This window comes from Phascolarctos cinereus, unplaced genomic scaffold (assembly GCF_003287225.1).
Source record: "Phascolarctos cinereus isolate Bilbo 61053 unplaced genomic scaffold, phaCin_HiC Scaffold_4;HRSCAF=312, whole genome shotgun sequence".
NCBI lineage: Eukaryota > Metazoa > Chordata > Mammalia > Diprotodontia > Phascolarctidae > Phascolarctos > Phascolarctos cinereus.
In genome coordinates, this window is record NW_027555847.1 from 363671901 (window position 1) to 363687119 (window position 15219).

Here is a 15219-nt window from a genome sequence, read left to right on the forward strand (position 1 = left end):
CTCTCTCTCTCTCTCTCTCTCTCTCTCTCTCTCTCTCTCTCTCTCGATATATATATATGTATATGCACACACACACACACACACACACACACACATATGTATGTAGTCATGGTGGGAGAAGGATATTTTACAAGGATTATGTATTGAGGAGACCTTAATTGATTCAACTGAGTAAAGTTTCCCTTATTTTGATCTGCCCATGGTGGACTGCCAGCCAGGCTGAGGTGCCAGAGAGCCCCTGGAGTTCCTCATGACTGTTTTGTGTTTAGGTCAACAGCCTGAGCTATTGTTTTGTCCCCTGAGCCAGTTATGTCTCAAAATGGTTTCAAGGAAAAAAACATTAATTTTAAGGAGAAACTAGCCTAATTGTCATGGATGGGGAGTGGAGGGAGTGGTGGCACTAGTGGAGATTAGAATAGGGCTCCCATCACAATTAATGTGTTGAGTTTGTTGTTTGTTTTGTTTGATTATGCATACTTATTACAAGGTAGGATTTTTTTTTAATTGGAACTATCATGGGACAGAGGGACTAGTAATAAAGATGCCAAAAAAGAAAAAGAAAAAGTCCTTGTAGCATTTTTTTAACATATACAAGGTTCACAGATAAGCTGTACAGCTTTGAAATTAACATGTTGAATTTATTGTATTTTTTTTGAATTGTGGTTTCACGTAAAATTCTCTTTCTTTGTTCTGTTAATATAGAAATGCTCATTTTTAATGAGATTTGTCAGCTACAAAACAAAAACAAAAAAAGAAAACTTGTCACTGCTTCAGAGGGTTATTAGTTGAATGGTTGCCTTGTAATCTACTTAGAGTGAAGCTTGGATGTGAACTGTTTGTCTTCTGAGAGTTTGTAATCTAAGCTGGATAGCACTGTGTAAACTTTGGAGGTGGAATAAAATAGTGATTAGATATCAATTATAGCCCTTTTCCTTTGAGTTGATGACCTGAGGAAGCTATTAACAATTTGTGCTTGTGAGTGATAACAGTATTTGTTTAAAAAGAAAAAAAGAAGGTAAATGTTGGTTTCAATCACACCTGATGTATATTTTACATATTTCATATTATACTTTTTATTTGAATTTTGAAATAATAATTTCTGCCTCCTGGCTTCCCTGGCCCCCTTCAAGTTGCAGCCAAAAGCCCATGTTTTACAAGAATCCTTTCCCAAGGTGGGTTGGAGCCAAGATAGTCGAGTAAAAGCAGTGACTTGCTTGAGCTCTCCCCTAAACCCCTCCAAATACCCGTAAAAAAATGGCTCTAAAGAAATTCTAGAGCAGCAGACCCCACAAAAAGACAGAGTGAAACAAATTTCTAGCCCAAGACAACCTGGATGGTTGATTGGAAAGGTCTATTGTGCCGGGCTGCATGGGCCCCACAGGCAAAGACCAGGCCTCAGAGGACTGAGTCACAGGGAGCTGTGGCAGTTTCCAGATTTCTCGACCCACAAACACCAAAGACAACTTAGAACATCAGTAGGAAAGGTCTGTCTCACCATGGTAAGAGAGGAGCTCAGTCCAGCCCTAGTCACGGTATGGCTCCAGGGTGGTGGCTGCTTTTGGAGCTCTTGGCCCACAGACAGAGTTGGAATCAAGTGGCTGATCAGAGGGGGATTGCAGGGATCTCTTTACTGGTGCTGAGGTAGGATTCTCTTGCTCTACCCATGCTTGGATATGGGTCACGGTTCTGGGTGGTGGTCCTGGGGTGAGGAGGAGTGCTGGTGTGGTGGACCTTGTGGTGGTGGAACCCTTATAGTTCCAAGGCAGAAAAGAGTGCTCATGGTCACATATACACCAGGAAAGGAGTAAATACCTCACCTTTGATCATACCACCTTGGAAAAACTGAAAATTTACAGATCCCTAGAAGTATCTCTGAAAACAGCTACACAAAACCCCTGAAACTTGGGACAGTATGCCCTCCATACTGGAAGTAGACACCTACTGTAACAGAGAGTTTAAAACTCAAATAATTGGCTGGGAACCTAAGCAAATAGCACAAAAAAAGTCAGACCATAGACTCTTTCTTTGGTGACAAAGAAGAGCAAAACATACAACCAGAAGAAGACAACAAAGTCAAAGCTCCTACATCCAAAGCCTCCAAGAAAAATATGAATCAGTCCTAAGCCATGGAAGAGCTCAGAAAGGATTTTGAGAAGCAAGTAAGAGAAGTAAAGTAAAAACTGGGAAGAGAAATGAGAGTGATGCAAGAAAATCATGAAAAATCAATAGACCCCCAAAAATACTGAAGAAAATAACACCTTAAAAAATAGCCTAACCCAAATGGCAAAAGGGGTCCAAAAAGCCAGTGAGAAGAATGCCTTAAAAAGCAGGATTGGCCAAATGGAAAAGGAAGTCCAAAAGCTCACTGAAGAAAATACTTCCTTAAAAATTAGAATGGAGCAAATGGAAGCTAATGACTTTACGAAAAATCAAGAAATTGTAAAGCAAAACCAAAAGAATGAAAAAATAGGAAACAATGTGAACTATCTCATTGGAAAAACAACTCATCTGGGAAATAGATCCAGGAGAAATAATTTAAAAATTATTGGACTACCTGAAAGCCATGATCAAAAAAAGGGCCTAGACATCATCTTTCAAAAAATTATCAAGGAAAACTGCCCCAACATTCTAGAGCCATAGGGTAAAGTAGAAATTGAAAGAATCCAATGAATACCTCCTGAAAAAGATCCCCAAAGAAAACTGCTAGGAATGTTGTAGCCAAATTCCAGAGTTCCCAGGTCAAGGAGAAAATATTGCAAGCAGCCAGAAACAATTCAAGTATTGTGGAAACACAATCAGGATAACACAAGATTTAGCAGCTTCTACATTAATAGACCACAGGGCTTGGAATACAATATTCTGGAGGGCAAAGGAAATAGGATAACAGCCAAGAATCACCTACCCAGCAAAACTGAGTATTATACTTCAAGGGGGAAAATGAACATTCAGACAAATAGAAGACTTTCAAGCATTCTTGATGAAAAGACCAGAGCTGAATAGAAAATTCGACTTTCAAATACAAGACTCAAGAGAAGCATGAAGAGGTAAACTGGAAAGAGAAATCATAAGGGACTCATTAAGGTTGAACTGTTTTACATTACTACACAGAAAGATGATATTTGTAACTCATGAGACATTTGTCAGTTTTAGGATAGTTGGAGGGGGGAAATTATATGGATGGATAGATAGATAGAGGGCACAGGGTGAGTTGAAAATGAAGGGGTGATATCTGGAGAATAAAATTAAGTGGTGAGAGAGGATTATACTGGGAGAAGGAGAAAGGGAGAGGCAGAATGAGGTAAATTATCTCACATAAAACAGAGAAAAACTTTTACAGTAGAGGGGAAGTGGGGGAAGGTGAGAAGGAATGAGTGAATCTTATTCTCATCAGATTAGGCTTAAGGAGGAAATAACATACACAATCAATTGGGTATGGAAATCTATCTTACCCTACAGGAAAATAGAGGGGAAGAGGATGGGGGGGGATGATAGAAGGGAGGGCAGATTGAGGGAGGGGGTAATCAGAAGCAAACACTTCTGAGGAGGGACAGGGTCAAAAGAGATAATAGAATAAATAGGAGGTAGAATAGGATGAAGGGAAATGTAGTTAGTTTTTCACAACATGACTATTATGGAAGTGTTTTGCATGACTACACATGTATAACCTGTATTGAGTTGCTTGCCTTCTCAATGAGGGTGGGTGCGGAGGCAGGAAGGGAGAAAATTTGGAATCAGAAGTTTTAAAAACAAATGTTAAAAAATTGTTTTTACATGCAACTGAGAAATAAGATACACAGGCAATGGGGTATAGAAATCTATCCTGCCCTTCAGGAAAATAGAAGGAGAAGGGGATAAGAGAAGGGGCGGGGATAGAATGAAGTGAAGATTAGGGGTATTCAGCATGTATGCCATCTTGGGGTGGGGGGAGGAGTGAGATGGGGAGAAAATTTGGAACTCAAAATTTTGTGGAAATGAATGTTGAAAACTAAAAATTAATTAATAATTTTTGAAAAGCAAAAAAAGAATCCTTTCCCAAGTGTAAGAAATGATGAAGAGAATAGTTTCAGAAAAACATGGGAAGAATCGTATAAACTGATATAAAGTGAAGTGAACAGAACTAGAAGAGCAATAATAATGTAAAGACAAATATCTTCGAAAGATTTAGGAACTTTTATCTTTACAATGACCAACCATGATTCCAGAGGACTCATGATTTCACATACTCCCCACCTTGATTAATGTGCAAATTACTTGACTATATGTGTTTGTGACAGGTTTTGCTTTTTTTGCTTTTCTTAGTTGGGGGGGGTGGCAAAGGGAGGTGGGAAAAAGAGAACGTGGACCTGAAAATAAAATTAAAATGATTTTTTTTAAAGAGGCCTTTCCTGATCCTCTATTAATGGCAGTGCCTTCCTTCACTATACTTTATCCTCTCTGTTGTCTTATTTTTTACATAATTTGCATGTTGTCTTCTTCATTAGACTGTGTTCTCCTTGAGAGCAGGGTCTTTCTATTGCCTTTTTTTGTGTCTCTGTACTTAGCACAGTAGGAACAGCGAGGTGGCACAAAGGATAGAGTTCTAGGACCTGGAGTCAGAAAGACTTGTGTTCAAATCCAGCCTCAGATTCTTACTAGTTGTGTGACCCTGGTAACCCTATTTGCTTCAGTTCCTCATCTATAAAATGAGTTGGAGAAAGAAATGGTAAACCACTCTAGTGTCTTTGCCAAGAAAATCCCAAATGGGGTCATGAAAAGTCAGACAGGGCTGAAACAACTAAACAGCAATTCATCATGATTAGGCTGGAGTAAACTTTTTCCTCCTTTATTTGGCAAATTGTAATTCTAAGATCAGAGGTTTAGAGTTGGAAAGGATCTTTGATCCTTAACAGATATCTGGAACTCTGTATTTATTAAAGTACTGGAATGGATGTGAGATGTACCACAGAGAAACACATTCCAGGACACAACTTTCTGTGCTCCCATCTGTATATACTCAGTCATTTACCTGCCTTCCTATACCTTACTCCCCACCATGTGCTATACCATTCAGTGAAAATACCTCCTTGCTCTTCCACATACACAACACTCCATCTTCTGACTGAGCATTTTCTCTGGTGGGTCCTCCTGCCAGGAACTGCTCCTCTTTCCCCCCACATACATACATACATACATACATATCTTTGCTTCTTGGGTTTCCTGATTTCCTTCAAGTTTCAGCTAAAGTCTCCTGTTTTTCAAGATTTTCCCAGTTCTCTTTCATCTTAATGTTTTCCCTTTGAGATTTGTTGTTGTTTAGACATTTTTCAGTTGTGTCCGACTCTTTGTGACCCCATTTGGGGTTTTCTCGGCAGAGATACTAAAGTGGTTTAGCATTTTCTTCTCCAACTCATTTTTAGAGATGAGGAAACTGAGGCAAACAAGACCAGGGTCACACAGCTAGTAAGTGTCTGAGGCCAGATTTGAACTCAGGAAGATGAGTCTTCCTGACTCCAGGCCCAGTGTTCTATCCACGGTCACCTAGTAGCCCCTTTGAGATTACCTTTCACTTTATCCTGTTTACATCATGTTTGTACATAGTTGTTTGCAGGTTGTCTCCCCCATTACCCTGTGACTGTTTTGTTTTGTGTTTTTTGCCTTTCTTTGTATCCTTAGCATTTAACAGAATACTTAGCACATTGTAGGAGTACATGCTAATTGATTGATTGACCTTTTGTAGTCAGCTGATTTTTTTTTGGTGATTTCTAGCTCATTAGCAACCTCAGCATAATGTGAGCTAAAAAAAAACAAAACCTTCCCCCCACCCCTTTTTTTTTTCAGTACACCTTTTTACCCAAGTACTTATTTCCTATAAATCTGGACCAAAGCTAGAAATAGATTCTTGGAGAAGGGAAAGCCATCAGGTTGACATTCATTCACTGAGGCCAAATTGGTATTTCCTTTTACAAAGTTGTCTTTGATCCTCTATCAATAGACTTATTCTTCTAACATTACAACTAACCCAACTTGAAAGACTTGTTAGAAGCAAGATGTTATTATTATTGTCATAGAGGTTTTGTTTCCAGTCAGGTGTAACTTACAAAACACATGCCTATGTAGTGTTCCTTAAGCCTGATTATAACAGGAGCTATGAAAACATAATTATAGTGGTAGTAGGAATGGAATTAAAACGGGCCATTGTACTTAACCTATTCACAAAGAAAGATGCAGTCTGGATTTAAAAACAGCAATGCTATTTTCTCTTTTCTCTTCTGTTATTTATCATAAAAGTGAACTGTGGGGTCTAAGCTGTGACTCACCATGATGAACATTTTGGAAAGAAAAACATTTTGGAAATATCCAAAAGCTCATGTTTGGGGATAGTATCTATTCTAATGTTCAGCCCTCTTGTTCACTTTGTTTCTAGATCCTTCCCTAGTGATTAGCTCATGAACCCAACCAACACTTAATTCACCAGACTAAATCTGTTTTGTCACCAATGGGTCATAAATAGTACTCCTTTTGTCTTCATTTTATGTATGTTTTCCTTTTTTAAAATTTATTTTTAGTTTTCAACATTCACTTTTATAAGATTTTGAGTTCCAAAGTTTTCTCCCTCCCTTCCCTGTCACCTCCCCAAGATGGCATGCAATCTGATACAGGCTATACATGTACAATCATATTAAACACATTTCCACATTAGTCATGTTGTAAAAGAAGAATCAGAACAAAAGGGGAAAACCATGAGAAAGAGAAAACAAAAGGGAGAGAGAGAGAGAGAGAGAGAGAGAGAGAGAGAGAGAGAGAGAGAGAGAGAGAAATAGTATGCTTCAATCTGCATTCAGACTCCATAGTTCTTTGTCTGGATGTGGATAGCATTTTCCATCATGACTTGATTTTATGTATATTTTCTAAGCCAGAAATAAATTGATGCAAAGGGGAGAGAGAGTTGTGTATATAAAATATACAGTGTTCTAAAGGCTTACTGCAGTTTTAAATTATTAAAACTCAAGTTTATTTGCATGTTGTCATTTCAGTCATGTCCAACTCTTTGTGACCCCTTTTGGGATTTTCTTGGCAAAGGTACAGGAACGGTTTGCTATTTCCTTCTCCAGCTCATTTTACAGAGGAAACTGAGGCAAATAGGGTTAAGGGACTTTCCCAGGTTCACACAGCTAGTAAATATCTGATGCCAGATTTGAATTCAAGTCTTCCTGAGCATACTATCCACTACACCACCTAACTGCCCCTATTTGTTTGAGTGTCCTTTTTCATATTCTCTGGTTTATTTGCTAGGAGTTTGCTTTAGAGTTATTCTTTTGTTAATGTTTTCATTAAAGTGTTGCAGGAGGGAGTAAAAATAAAAATGGAAAATGGAATGAAAGTGGACAAGATGGAGTTCCTTGTGGTCACACTGGAGAGTGGGTCAGTGGCCAGACTCAAAAAGTAATCATTGAATGGTGGGTGTCAGTGGAAGGGGAGAAGGGGCAGTAGAGCTGTAAGTGGAATGCCCCATCCATCTGTATTTGGCCCATCTGTATTTGCACTGTTTAACATTTTTATGAATGATTTGGATAAAAACAAAGGTTGTGTGGTCATCAAATTTCAGATGACACAAATCTGATAGGAATAACTAGCATGCCAAGTGACAGTCTGTATCTAAAAAAAAAATGGGCTGAATCTAATAAAAAAGAATTTGATAGGAATAAATGTAAAGCCATACATGGTACATAGGTTCCTGAAATCATCTTTACATGTACATGTTGAGGAAGGCGTGTCTATGTGGAAGTCTGTCTGACAAAGATCTGATGGTTTTAGTGAATTGTAAATTTAATATGATTCAGTAGTGTCATAGCCAAAAAAGTTAGTAATAACTCAGGATGCATTAAACACTAGAAGGCTGAAATTTAAGAATACTTTGAAGAGCCAAGCAGTATCCATTGACAAATGCATTTTTTCTTCCGAAATGCAAAGAAAATAAAGATAGGATGAACATTTTTATTTCAAAGTGAAAGTAAAATACTTTGCACCAATTGACATCCATGCCTTATCGTTAAAGTTTTAGAAGAGATATGGTCTCCAGGACAAGAGAAGTGATAATCTTGCTGTACTCTGTCCTGGTCAGATCACAGCAGGAGTTGAATGTTCAGTTTTGTTCTCCATATTTGAAAGAAGGGCATTAACAAGATGGAGAGGATCTAGAAACAGGCAGCCAGGACAGTGAGAGGCCTGGACAGCAGGTCATAGGAGAGTTGGTCGAAGGAAGTAAAGATAATGTAGCCTGGAGAAGAGAAGATTTGGGAGGGATAACGTGGCTGCCAAAAATGTCATAATGCAGGTTTAAGCTACTGGGATTTAAAGCTTCTCTTAGACTTCTGGAATACCCTGTATATAAAGAATCTCAGGGTTAAAGAAGAATTAGTCTTGCTCCAGAGAACTGAACAAAGAGTAATTGGCAAAAATAGGAGAGGCAGATTTCCAGAACCTTGTCAGGAGAGGTCTGCTTGTGTGACCTTGAGCAAGTTCTTTACCGCTCATTGACCCAGACAACGTGCTAAGATTATGAATTGAAAAGAAGTTCCTGATATGCATTAATTGAGAAAGTTCTTCACTGGGAGCTCTCTCCTCTAATGAAATTATAGGTCTGGTTTTAAAAAAAAATTATTAGGCCCTTTCTGTTGCAAGACACTATGATAGACTCTAGTAACTTAAAGACCTTGCTTTCAAAAGGCTCCTGGATCCATACTTTGTTGCATCTCAGAATTGGAGGCTACATTGAATGCACAATCATCTCCACTTTAGTCTAGGCTTACAGTCTTTTCAAGTTAAATAGTTTACCATCAATACAGTAGCTAACCTTGCTGCTGTTCTCCTCTGAGGCTGAGATATGACAGTATGGATTGATTCTCTGTTGCTTGTGCTAATTTTGGCCTGACAATCAACATCAAGAAACCAGAGGTTCTCCACCAGCCAGCACTGCACAATCCATCAGTTATAGCAAATGGAGACATTTTAAGGTCATTTTCCTTGACAATATAATTTCCAGGGATTTCCACATAGATGATGAGGTTGACACAACATTTCCAGGGCCAGCTCAGCATTTGGGAGGGTCTGAAGGAAAATGTGGGAGAGAAGAGGTATTAGACTGACTACCAGAGTGAAGGTCTGCAGGGCCATTGTGCTGATGTCATTGTTGTATGCCTGTGAAACCTGGACAGTCTACCAGTGCCATCCCAGGAGACTGAATCGCTTCTATTTGAATTGTCTTAGGAAGATTCTGAAGATCACCTGATAAGATAAGGTACCGAACATAGGTCCTCTCTCTTGGGCTGAACTGCCAAGCATTCAAACTCTACTGCAGAGAGTGCAGCTCTGAAGGGCTGCCCACATTATTTGAATGCCAAATGTATGTTTACCTAAAAGGCTATTTTGCAGAGAACTCACACAAGTCAAGCACTCCCTCAGAAGTCAGAAGAAGCCACACAAGAACACTTTCAAGGTCTCTCTGAAGAACTTTAGTTATCAATTGTGAGACATGGGAGACATTGGCACAGGAATACCCAGTAAGACATGCCGACTATCAAAGAAGGTGCTGTGCTTTATGAGCAAAGCAGAATCACAGTAGTACAAAGGAAACATGAGATGCGCAAAATTAGAAATATCTCCATCCCAAATGTTCAAATGGACTGTTTGTGCCCAACCTGTGGCACAGCCTTCTGAGCTCATACTGGACTGATTGGCCAGTTGAACACATTGTACCCTGACCCCAATATTGTGGTGTAATTGGTCCTCTTCAAATACTGAGGACAAATAGCAACAATCTCCTGGAGGAAGGAAAGAGGATGTTATGTGTATACAAATAAGTATTATACAAGGAAAACTGTAGTGAAGGAAAGCACTAAAAACCACAGAAGACTTCCCAGAAGAGGTGCCTTGAAGGAAAACAAGAATTACAAGGACAGCAGACAACCAGTGAAATAAAGCAAGGTGAAAGATGGCATACTGCATTCCAAAACCAGGTAGCATTATTAGAATTAGAATTAGAATTAACAAACCTCCTCTGGTCTATAATGTGGACTGTGTTTTTTTGTTTTTTGTTTTTATTTGTTTTGTTTTGTTTTTTGCTGAGGCAATTGGGGCTAAGTGACTTGCCCAGGGTCACACAGCTAGTAAGTGTTAAGTGTCTGATGTCAGATTTGAACTCAGGTCCTCCTGACTCCAAGGCTAGAGCTCTATCCACTACACCATCTAGCTGCTATTTATTGGCACATTTTAAAAATGAAGGTGAAATCTGTCAGTGTGGCCTCGAACTATACATAATATTCTAACAATGTGATGAAAGAGAATAGTTCTTAACTAAGTAATAATTTAATGTAAAATGGATAATAATTTCACCCCAGAAATCTTCAAAATTTAAATTGTTAACTAATTTCTCTGCTGAAACTTAGAGTAATTAATCATTCTATTATTAGAATGAGTGACAATAAAGCATTAGTACATAAAATGCTGGCCTTAGAATTGTTGTTGTTGGGCCATTTTCAGTTGTGTCCAACTCTTTGTGACCCTATTTGGGGTTATCTTGGCGAAGATATTCTAGTGGTTTGCCATTTCCTTCTCCACCTCATTTTACAGATGAGGAAACTGGGGCAAACAGGGTTAAGTGACTTACCTAGAGTCACATAGCTCATAAATGTCTGAGGCTGGATTTGAACTCACAGAAGATTGGTCTTCCTGCCTTCAGGCCCAGCACTCTATCCACTGCCACCCCACTGCCCCTAGAATTACTGATTCCAATTACCTAGCTTTAGAATGAGCAAGATTCTAAATTCAGGTTTGGTTCAAGTTCAAGTTTGACCTCCAATAGATGGAGTCACTTAATCTATCCGAGTCCCAGTTGCTCTTGAAGACTGTTTTGGACAAGGTGTCAATTTGTATCACTGGAGGGAATTTCCAAACCAGGAAGTTCCCCGCAATGATCAAAAGACAGGTCTGCATGAAATCATATAGGACAAACTGGGATTGGATCAGTCGAAGGGCATCCTTATTCAGTTGTTTAGCCATAAATTTGTCATGATCCTTCCAATAATATCATAATTTTGGAAAGGAACAATTTATTGGCACTAAGCATTTATATCTAGCAAATTTTTAAATTTGTTTATTCACATATTGCTCAGTCTGAGGTACTTGTTCTCCAAGCATATCACATTCAAATCTTTATTAAAAGAACAAATGCTTGGGAGCTTTTAATTTCCATAACACAATTTGTATCTTTTATAATTTGAAGGCTGGTTTTTCTAATCAAACATGAAAGGCATGTTATAACAATAGAATTCTCTGTAGACATGAGATATTGTTCACTGTCATGAACAAGACTTTTCTGAGTTATATTTATGAACAAAAAATCAGTCTACAATGATGAAGCAAAGGAAAGGGAAAGCTGATTTGCATCCTCTTTCCTTATTTAAGACAGATTATGGAGACTGGGGACTTCTTGAAGTTAGTGTCGGGAAAGTTCTGCTTCCCTGATGCCCGAAATCTCCCTGTACCTGATGATGTGGGAGGGGCATGGAAGGTATTAGGAGAGAGGGCAGTCATAGAGGGATTTCATTGATTTTTACTGCTTACCCAAATTTGCTTGCTCTTCAGTGGTTTGCAGATTAATAGTTAACAGAGGCCCACTAAAAGTATCTTTAGTGCCTTGACAATTGTACATTAAAGCAGTTAGAAATCTATGAAACTTGTGATGATTTCTACCCGCCAGATGGGCTTTTTATAATTTGGGATGGGTCAACAGCACAAAATGGAGAGCCGGCTCAAGAAAGCTGACCTACCAATGCTTATCTTTTAAAAAGAGTTTTACTATGCCCCTATAAAACTATAAAACTGTTCATACACTTTGTTCCAGCAATACCACTGCTAGGTATTTATCCCAAAGAGATCATAAAAAAAGGTAAAAGACCCCACATGTACAAAAATATTTATAGCAGCTCTTTCTGTGGTGACAAAGAATTGGAAATTTAGAGGATGCCCATCAATTGACGAATGGCTGAACAAGTTGTGGTATATGAATGTAACGGAATTCTATTGTGCTGTAAGAAATGATGAGCAGGCAAATTTCAGAAAAAAACTGGGAAAGACTTGCATGAATTGATGCTGAATGAAGTGAGCAGAACCAGGAGAACATTGTACACAATAGCAACATTGTGGGATGACCAACTTTTCTCAGCACTACAATGATTTAAGACAATTCCAAAAGACTCATGATGGAAAATGCTATCCACATCCAAAGAAAGAACTATAGAGTCTGAATACAAATCATAGCATACTATTTTCTCTTTTATTTTTTGTCTTTTCTTTCTCATGGTTTTTCCCTTTTGTTCTGATTCTTCTTTCACAACATGACTAATATAGAAATATGTTTAGTATGACTGTCCAGCCTATATCAGATTGCTTGCCATCTTGGAGGTGGGAGGGAGGGAGAGAGAAAAAAATTTGGACGTCAAAATCTTATAAAAATGAATATTCAAAATTATCTTTACATGTAATTTGAAAAAAATGGAATGCTATTAAGTGGAAAAAACAAAATATAATAAAAAAAGTTTTATTGATGCCTTTTTTGACTAATCAAACATTTATGTTCTTACTGTGTGCCAGGCACTTTGCTAGGTTCTGGGCTTACAAATGCCCAAAGAAGAATCTTTGCCTTTAAGGAATTTACATTCTAATGAGGGAGAAAACAAGTACACATAAATTAGATAAAAGATATAAAATAACATAGATTTGAGGTGGCATTGGAGGGGAAGGCACTACAAACTTGGGGATGTAGCAAAGATCCCAAAGCAAGTGCTTGAGTTGTGTTAGGAAGGAAATGAGGAAATGAGAAGAGCATTTCAGTCATGGAGGACAACCAGTGGAAGGCACTACAATGGTAGATAGAGGGACTGTGTGTGAAGAACAGGACGCAGGTCAGGATGGCTGTATCGTAGCATGTGTGGCAGGGAAAAATGTGTAATAAAACATGAAAGTTAGAAAGGGGCCAGGTTGTGTATAACTTGTATTGTTGCCAAATATCTGATATCTGAAGTCTGTAATTCATTTTACTATTCATAACCCTAGAGGTAAGTAACTATTACATATCTTTTTACCTGTAAGCATACCCTGGGTCCTCCATCTACCTTTCTGGAGGTGATTTCCTTTAAGTCACGACACTCAAAAGATGACTTCTGTAGCAAATGGATTGTGAAATGTAGAAGTTTAGAAGCTGATTTTGTGTCTTGACATAGAGTAGCCTAGTTTGGCCTCCTTGTTGATGAAGGACATGAACCCCACCTAGGTCTCAATGAGAAGAGGATGCTCCAAAACCAGCACACCATTGGCTTGACCTGGTATAGGGATTCCTTTTGGGCCTTCCTGATGGCTTGAATTAATAGAGCCTTGAAGCTTTCCAACTGGCAAAGAGATACAATCTTCTTATCAGCATCTGCCACTGGATGCTCTATAAAAGTGGCATAAGGCAGATTTGTGGACCAGGGATTCCATCTGTTTATGAAGGAGTGGTGGCTTTGCTTATCCCACTGAATTCGAAGCCCAAAACCTTCTTGCTTATTCAGTGATTTAGGAGGAAACTCAAACTTTCCAGAAGAAATGGTATCAATTGTATTTAATGATATTTTAACCACCTGCTGGCACTGTAGATTAATGATGTCATATTGGCAGATCAGCAAGTATTGGTCTGTGATGAGAACCAGCTGCTTCTTTTCATTGTTCCAGTGGTCAACCTCTGTCAGCAGCAGCCTTGCAGCTCTCCATCCTCCATGGGCAGGACCACTAAACAGTTCTCTTCTACAGCCTGTTCTATGGTCCCAGGTCAGAACACGAAGTACTCCTTGACTTGGGGCGGGGTGCGTGGGGTTGTGCACACTAAGCGCCATAGCATTTGGTGCATCAGGGGCCTGCCCTGGGCCCTGCCCCCCGGCGCCGTCACACCCACGCTGCCATGGGTTGAAATTAGCATAGTATCAGTCCACAGAATCCCACAGCTGCAGCATGGCCGCCTTCACCATCCTTGCCACTGCTGGGAACACCAGCGTTATAAGAGGCTAGGTTGCAAAGAGCATTCAGTGTCAGAAACAGGAGTTTTTATTTGATCATGGAGGTAATAGGAAACCCTTGGAGTTTACTGAGTAGGAAAATGATGTGTTCTCATATGTTCCAGAAAATCACATTGGCAACTCTGTGCAACATCGATCATAGGGTCAGAGATTGCTGGAGCTGGAAATGACCCTTAGAGGCATCCAATCCAACTCCTTCATTTTACAAATAAAGAAGCTGAGGCATTGTGAGATTAAGTGACTTGCTCAAGATCACACACCTAGTGTTCATGGTAAGATCTAAGCCTAGGTCATATTTCCTGGTCACTTATGCTCCCTGAAAATTGCTTCTCCCCTCACTGATGACATGGTTACCTGTGGTAGCATATATCCCTCTATGTAAAGCACAATTTTTCTCATCACTTGTTTATATATGTTGTTCACTTAAATAGCCCTTTACCCCCTATATAACATGTCCTTTAGTTTACTGGTAGAAGAAACATAGTAGTGGGGAGTCATGAGCTAATGGATGGAGTAACTGATGACCCATACCCACAATAAACCTCAAACTTGGAATAGTGTTCAAGGGGCCCATGTACGAGGAAAGGACTGATGCTGGAGCAATAGGATAAAAACCATTTTACCAATGAGGGGACTGAGGCTCAGAGAGGTTGAGTGACTTACCCAAAGTCTCACAGAAAATAACTGTCAGAGCCAAATTTAAACTCAGTTTTCTCAACTTCAAGTCCATCACTCTTTCAACTATTCCATGTTACCATAACCCATATTAACCATTGTAAACAGTTCATTTCACAATAACTTCACAACTGGGTTACTACATGAAAACCCTACTACTCCCAGATTTACGCTTCTAAGTGGTTCAACATTTTCTTCCCACACAACATGATGATGTTTTCTTTTTGTCCTCATATTTAAAAAAAAAGAATTTCAGAATATATAGCATGTAATACTGGATGTATATTCAATATATAACAACTTGTAATCGTTTAAATAATGCTTTAAGCTTTGCAAAACAGTTGATATATGTTAAATTATTTCACGTAGCATCTTCCTGAATTTCTCCCCTCCTTCCCCTACCCAACAAATCACCCCTCTATAACAATAAATTAAGGGGGGAAAAAGGTGATTTACC

At 39.0% G+C, this 15219-nt stretch overlaps 1 protein-coding gene and 1 pseudogene across 4 annotated transcripts in view; one reads left to right on the forward strand and one right to left on the reverse strand.

Annotated features, from left to right (window-relative positions):
- ATP8B1 (ATPase phospholipid transporting 8B1) overlaps positions 1-15219 on the forward strand; it is a 141740-nt gene that overhangs the window by 45859 nt on the left and 80662 nt on the right. The window contains exon 2 of one of the 4 annotated variants that reach the window (XM_020994698.2): positions 13747-13842. The exons of 2 other annotated variants lie outside the window; for them this stretch is intronic. The gene's annotated coding sequence lies outside the window, so the exon portion shown is untranslated. Of the gene's footprint in view, positions 1-13746; positions 13843-13934; positions 14360-15219 lie in introns of those variants that run through there. One more of the 4 variants, XM_078153242.1, reaches the window with a different exon arrangement.
- Positions 13231-13907, reverse strand: LOC110215951 (tumor protein p63-regulated gene 1-like protein pseudogene; annotated as a pseudogene).